Source organism: Amphibalanus amphitrite, unplaced genomic scaffold, assembly GCF_019059575.1.
Source record: "Amphibalanus amphitrite isolate SeventyFive unplaced genomic scaffold, NRLGWU_Aamphi_draft 000010F_arrow, whole genome shotgun sequence".
NCBI lineage: Eukaryota > Metazoa > Arthropoda > Thecostraca > Balanomorpha > Balanidae > Amphibalanus > Amphibalanus amphitrite.
Genome location: NW_024881506.1, coordinates 495,188 through 501,187, shown reverse-complemented (window position 1 = coordinate 501,187; position 6,000 = coordinate 495,188). Strand labels below are relative to the sequence as shown.

The 6,000-nt window shown below is 50.1% G+C and overlaps 1 long non-coding RNA gene across 1 annotated transcript; it reads right to left on the bottom strand.

Annotated features, from left to right (window-relative positions):
- Positions 1–392: 392 nt before the first annotated feature.
- On the bottom strand, positions 393–3,431 carry LOC122381156. The gene is made up of 2 exons (XR_006256479.1): positions 3,377–3,431; positions 393–1,780 (listed from the first exon to the last, which is right to left on the bottom strand). It is a non-coding gene; the product is annotated as an uncharacterized LOC122381156 (long non-coding RNA).
- Positions 3,432–6,000: the final 2,569 nt, after the last annotated feature.

Sequence of the window (6,000 nt, the reverse complement as noted above, 5' to 3'; positions counted from 1 at the left end):
GTCGGCGTTGCCGAGAAAGTTCAATTTTTCCAACATTTTGAAGTCGCCGGCGACTGTTCTAGCCAGCCGCCGCTCAACTGTCACGTGACCCGCTTGACCTTGAGTTGGCACCAGATATTGCGCTGCTGATACATGCAGCGGCGCAGCTTATTTTACTGCATTATTCAAGGTACTAAATATTTGGACATGTTTTGCAGGATGATAACTACCGTCTAGGTAATATTGGAATAATATTTATTAGATCTATTATTGAAACAATACATAATATCAATGAAAATACAATCAAACTGCGATTCTTCTTCATTGGAATTCAATGCACTCAAGCATAAAACTGAAAAGTGATGTGTACTTGCAGTTCCTCCATTTTTCCTAAAGACTACGAGTGCTGCAGATTTTGCTCACCTGTCTTGTTTATTCAACTACAACCCTGTTCTCAATAAATGAATAACTTCGCTGTAACGACATTAGCATTGAAGGAATGGTTGGTGGTAAGCATGGGACAATCACAGTGATTTGTGGTCACACATTTGAACCGTGCTTTGTATGTGAAAAACAGAAAAAAGGCATTCTAGAAATGTAGCAGAAATTCAAATGCCAGAAACGGACCTGAGGAACGGCGAAGCCTACCACCCACATAAAACACAGGCTTTCATTATGTCAAAAACAGATGCTGTATTATCTAAAGCGCTAGATTGGGGAACACAAGTGTACCCCCCCCCCCCCTTATAACAAAATGCATTTTTCCACACAGTGGATATCACTAAACATGGCGAGGTGACAGTATATGACGCCATACGCGAGACCACATAAAAATGCAGCACGCGCGGACACGGGGCAAGGACGGTGGCACAATATGCCGATACCCAAGAAGACACAAGCCTAGGTCAAAGGTGACAATACTGTGACAGAAATCTTAAAATCAGCCTGGACACAGCTCACTCTTCATGACCGTTTTTATCGAAAATAGACCAACAAAACACCAAGGCTCCTTCGTCCAAAACTCAAAACTCGACATGCCGCTCCAAAGGCCTTGCAAAACAGCGCACACCAACAACGCATAATAGCCAGCAACGCACACGACATGATTTTCGAGGCACGAGTCGTCAGCCGCCGCCGCCGCCGCCACCTCCCGGCAGCTGATTGCCGAGTGCCTTGCTCCGGCTTGCCGCACCGGCGCCGATCGTGGCGACCTCTTTACTCTGGCAGAATCGACCCTACCGAGCGGCGACAGCATTCAGTTCAGAAGCAAAATGACAAATGAATTCACTGCACTATGTCAGAAAATCAAATGCACATGCCATGATCACACGCGGTGCCGTCCACGGGGCCGGCAGAAGCTGCACACTGTCACCGAACACCACCTGCACCTTGGACGCAGTATGTGAGGGCTTGCGCCGCCTCGCGTGCGGTATTGGCATCAAGGCCCGGACACGAGGGAGCACACTCGGCGCAATCAGAGCACACCGTCCGGGGCCGTCAGTGTCGATCTCCTGACCTCACAGAAAGTTGTGCAGCACACAGGTGAACGCCGTCAGTGTGGTGACTGGTGCGGAGCACACCGTCCCACGGAAGATCGTCTGTGGGCCGTGGTGCAGATGCTGTCTCTAGGCAGAGTCAACAGTGCAGTGGCAGAAGTTGAACATTCAGCTGCTAGACTCCTTTTCGGGTCAGCAATGCCGTCGAGTTGGCCATCAGGTGGTGTTGCAGAATCATCAGGTACTCTTGATCAGGTACATCAGGTACAGAACCTCTTGACTCATCAGGTAACGCTGTGACTTGTCTGCCAGGCACAGAGGGCGGACATGTCAGAACATACTTCAAATACATTTTTAAAAATCATTTTTTAACCAAAAGCTCTGCAAATTAGGAAGCCTGGAATAGGCTATTGCTTAGCATCATAAAAACTACCCAAATACCCAAATCAGGTTAGGTTTGGTTTACCCAAATACCCAAATCAGGTTAGGTTTGGTTTTTACACTTCAGGCTTAAATGAGAACAATCTTAGCATCATTATCCTTGATGTAGCATTGTTGACGCTTTTTGTCTTGTACAATTGGCAATCAGTATTCAGTGACACAGAATTGGAATTTGTGGTTCAGAAACCTAGCATTATTTGAAATAATAGCATTTTAGCAGTGCTCATTCTTTTTGAAAGCAAGTGTATTTTTAATATAATTTTCTAGGTAATTCATTTCCTACTGAATATGGTTATGAGACCATTGTTACTAATTTTGGTATTGTTAAGGCAGCTGTAGCATGAGTGGGCATATGCTGTAGAGACTGGAGTGATTAAAGTCACTAGAGGCTTGAGGGTTTTTTTAGACATTATGCAGCAGCCTGGGGAGATATGCAGAGGCAAGTCTAGGCACCACCAGAAGGGGGATAAGCAGTCAGCACAACACACAGTGGGCACAAGGGGAGAAGATTGTAAAAACTATTGCCTGGATCCACCTCTGTGGACATCCTCAGGCATGCCTCTGTGGACATCTCCAGGCTGCTGCATGTAAAAAAGTATCAAGCCTCTAGTGACTTTTTCCACACTGCAGCAAATGCCCGCTTATTCTTGGTCTGCTCTACCTTCCTCCAATTATGAGTTTTGTGTGAAAATGACATTTTTACATTGGTGGAGCTTGTGTGCGCATGGTACACATAAGCCATGCCGGCAGCATTGCTGCAATGAATAGGAAACAGCTCCAGGGCCAAAATACATACCACCTAATACCTTGCCAAAATACATGACATACCTACCACCTACTATGCATAATGCAATTATTTATGTACTAATAAGCCATGGATTATCATTTGCCCTGTGAGCACGCACACACATGCGAACCCAATGCGGATAAGTTTGGCCTGGGTTGTTTATCCATGGTACCAAGGAAAACTCCAGCAGAAACAATAACAAAATTGCAAAGCTACCTGTTTGATTTTGGTCATGCTAATTAATGAGCAGCAATATAATATTTTGTTGCTATCAAATATTTCCTTGTGTCGCACGAATAGGTAGGCAAATAGCTGACTGATGGGTAGGCACTTTGTCCTCAAGGGCACTGATACTGAATGTAAACAATGTTCTTGTGACACAACAAGCAAGTTTTCATTACCTTATGAAACTAGTGTCAATTTCAATGTCATTAAAATACTCAATTTTGATGAAAAAATACATATTTATCACAAATAAAAATCATGGGTGATCATGGGCAAGTGCGCCACAAATGACATAAACCCTCCAATATTGTCGAATCAAGCTTAAATTCAAGTCACAACAGCTTCACGACAGGCAAACTACAAGATAATAATCCCTACGCTACTGTGCAACAAATTTAAGGTAGCCACACCAACCAAAAATGCATCACAAATCACCTAAACCACTCACCAAGGACAAAACTGTCATGGCGGCGTCCGCTGCTCGAGAAGAGTCGCCGGCGACTGGCCTGTGACGCGGATCTGACGTCACCAGTTGCTGGCGATTGCCCGGCCGTGGCCCGGCGATCGCCGGCGACTTGCTTACGTCATACCTACGTCACACACGATCGTTGGCTGGCGGTCGCTGGCGGTCGCCGGCGACTGCTGCTGTCGCCGGCGACTGAAAAGTTGCTACGTGTGAAAGGGCCATTAGAGGCCGGCAAAGGGCCATCAGATGCCGGTGGTACCTTAAGAAACCCTGTGGGGTCGTCTTTAGAGACCGGCACGCGCACGGACTCAGACGCCGATGGGGCCCTCAGAGTCGCCGGTGTGGGGCCTTCAAATGTCACCGGTGGGTGGCCGTCATATGTGCACTTGTGGGCAGGGATGCGGAGCCGTGGAAATTTCAGACGGCTCCGGCTCCGGCTCCGGAGAAAAAATCGGCTCCAGCTCCGGCTCCGGCTCCGGGTGAAATGTCAATACGGCTCCGGCTCCGGCTCCGAGTAAAATGGTCCGGCTCCGGCGGCTCCGGCTCCGGCTCCGGCTCCTACTCAGTACATTCCCTATGCGATTAATTAAATACGGGTGGAAGAAAAAAGGCGATTGGATTGGCACACGTTGTTTCTGTATTTGCATAACAAGGATATTTGGAATACGACATGTTTTACTGCTTTGTACTGTCAAACCGAGTTAGGTCAATATTTTTCCTCGGAGCCGGAGTCGCCCCTTTTTTGACGGCTCCGGCTCCGGCTCCGGCTCCGGGCAAAATATACCGGCTCCGGCGGCTCCGGCTCCAGCTCCGGCTCCGGCTCCGCATCCCTGCTTGTGGGGCCTTCAGAAGCGACGGTGTTGGGCCCTCAGAGCCGCCGATATAGGGCCTTAAGAGGCACTAGTGCGGGGCCCTCAGATATGGCAATGTATGGCCCTCGGAGGCGCCGGTGTAGGTGCTCCACAGTTGCCGGTGATGGCCCTCACAGGCGCCGTTGTGGGGGCTCTCAGAGACACTGGTTTAGGGCCATCACAGGCGCGCGTGTGGTCCTCAGAACTGCTGTTACGGAACGGACCCTTCATAGGCCGACAAGAAGATATCAAGAGGTCACCGGTGCCTTCAGGAGCCTTGTGGGGTTCTCAGAGACCGGACATGGTGCTCTCAGACGCCGCTGTGACCCTCCGAGTCACCTGTGTGGGACCGTCAGGGTCGCTGGTAACTGACGAGGGTATCGCCGTCAGATCCGGGGTTTGGGTCGATACGGTTCTATTCCGGCTAGCCAGTATATGCCGTAGCGCTCCCGGGTTGTTATGGTTCCGAACCGCCAAGTCTGCCTCAAGTCAGACTCCCTGCCATGGCTCAAGTCCGGCTCCCTACGACCAGGTCCGGCTGCACCTCATAGCTGCTCTGGCTTACTGTGGCTGAAGTACGGTGGAGGTACGGCACGGCTGATGCGGCATAAGTCCGGCTGTGATGCGGGCGAGCTCCGGTATCGTGTGTCAGCTCCAGTAGAGCCCCAGACCTTGCCCGTACTTTAGCCGGAGTAAAGGCCGGAGCTAGCCAGAGTAAGACCAGCTACGGCCCGGACCAAATTTGCTGGCTGGGAAAAGGCTGGTTAAGACCCCCATAGTCCGACATGTGGCCCTCCGAAGCCGGTAAGGGTCCCTCAGAGGCCGCAAAGGGGCCCTCAGAGACTGGCTTTGGGCCCTTGTGGAGATCTTAGTGTTGGTACTTGTGGGCCCATGAGGGGTTTTTACGAGCCCCGTGGATCCCTTCTATGTCCAAATATGGCCAACATTGACCCTTAGCGGCCAATTGGCGCCTCAGGGCCACTCAGGCCCGAATAACCCGAGGGGACCCTGAGGCCCGAACCTGATGGGGGGGGGGGGGGCACGTGCCTCACGGCCCACCTGACTACGCCACTGGGGAAAATCGTAAACCCGTAAATATCCAAATGCGATCACCTGTCATTTTTCATCGATATTGGGATCGTCTGATTACCGCCAGAGCCTCGTAGCTACCGTTGCCTCCGCGCAATGTCCGCCCCTGCGGACCGCAGCGGCTGCTGCATCGGTGCTAATCACCGTCATTGGTTTCTGTCACCTTATTACAGAGGTGTCAGGGCTGCTGCCATGCTGCCGGCAAATATATTTTTTTTCGGAAAGATGTTTATGTAATCAGGTAGCCAAGTACTAGGACGAGCAGAATGATTTTCAAGAAGAACGTTCTGCCCTTGGGAAATGTTAGTATATGGAAATCCCGGCATTATCAGTACCTTATGGGGATAACCAACCCCGCCTTGTACGGTTGTGCCGCATGGCAAAGCTGCAATCTGTCACCCGGTGCAGGGGTTGAGCACCCCCAACCATTTTGAAAAATCGACACCTCTGGTCACTATCATATAGTTGTGAGCTTTTTGGCAGGTATGGGAAACGCCTTCCAGCGCTAAGGCCGGGAATTGAATGTCACCTCGCTTTTTTTAGCAAAATCAACTCTGGCGGCCCTCGGGAGTTTTCGCTAAAAGACCTCAGTGACATTTATTGAATCATCCCGGCCCCGGGCAGGAATATATTGTTGTATATACCCTGATCCGACCTTTGCTAGAA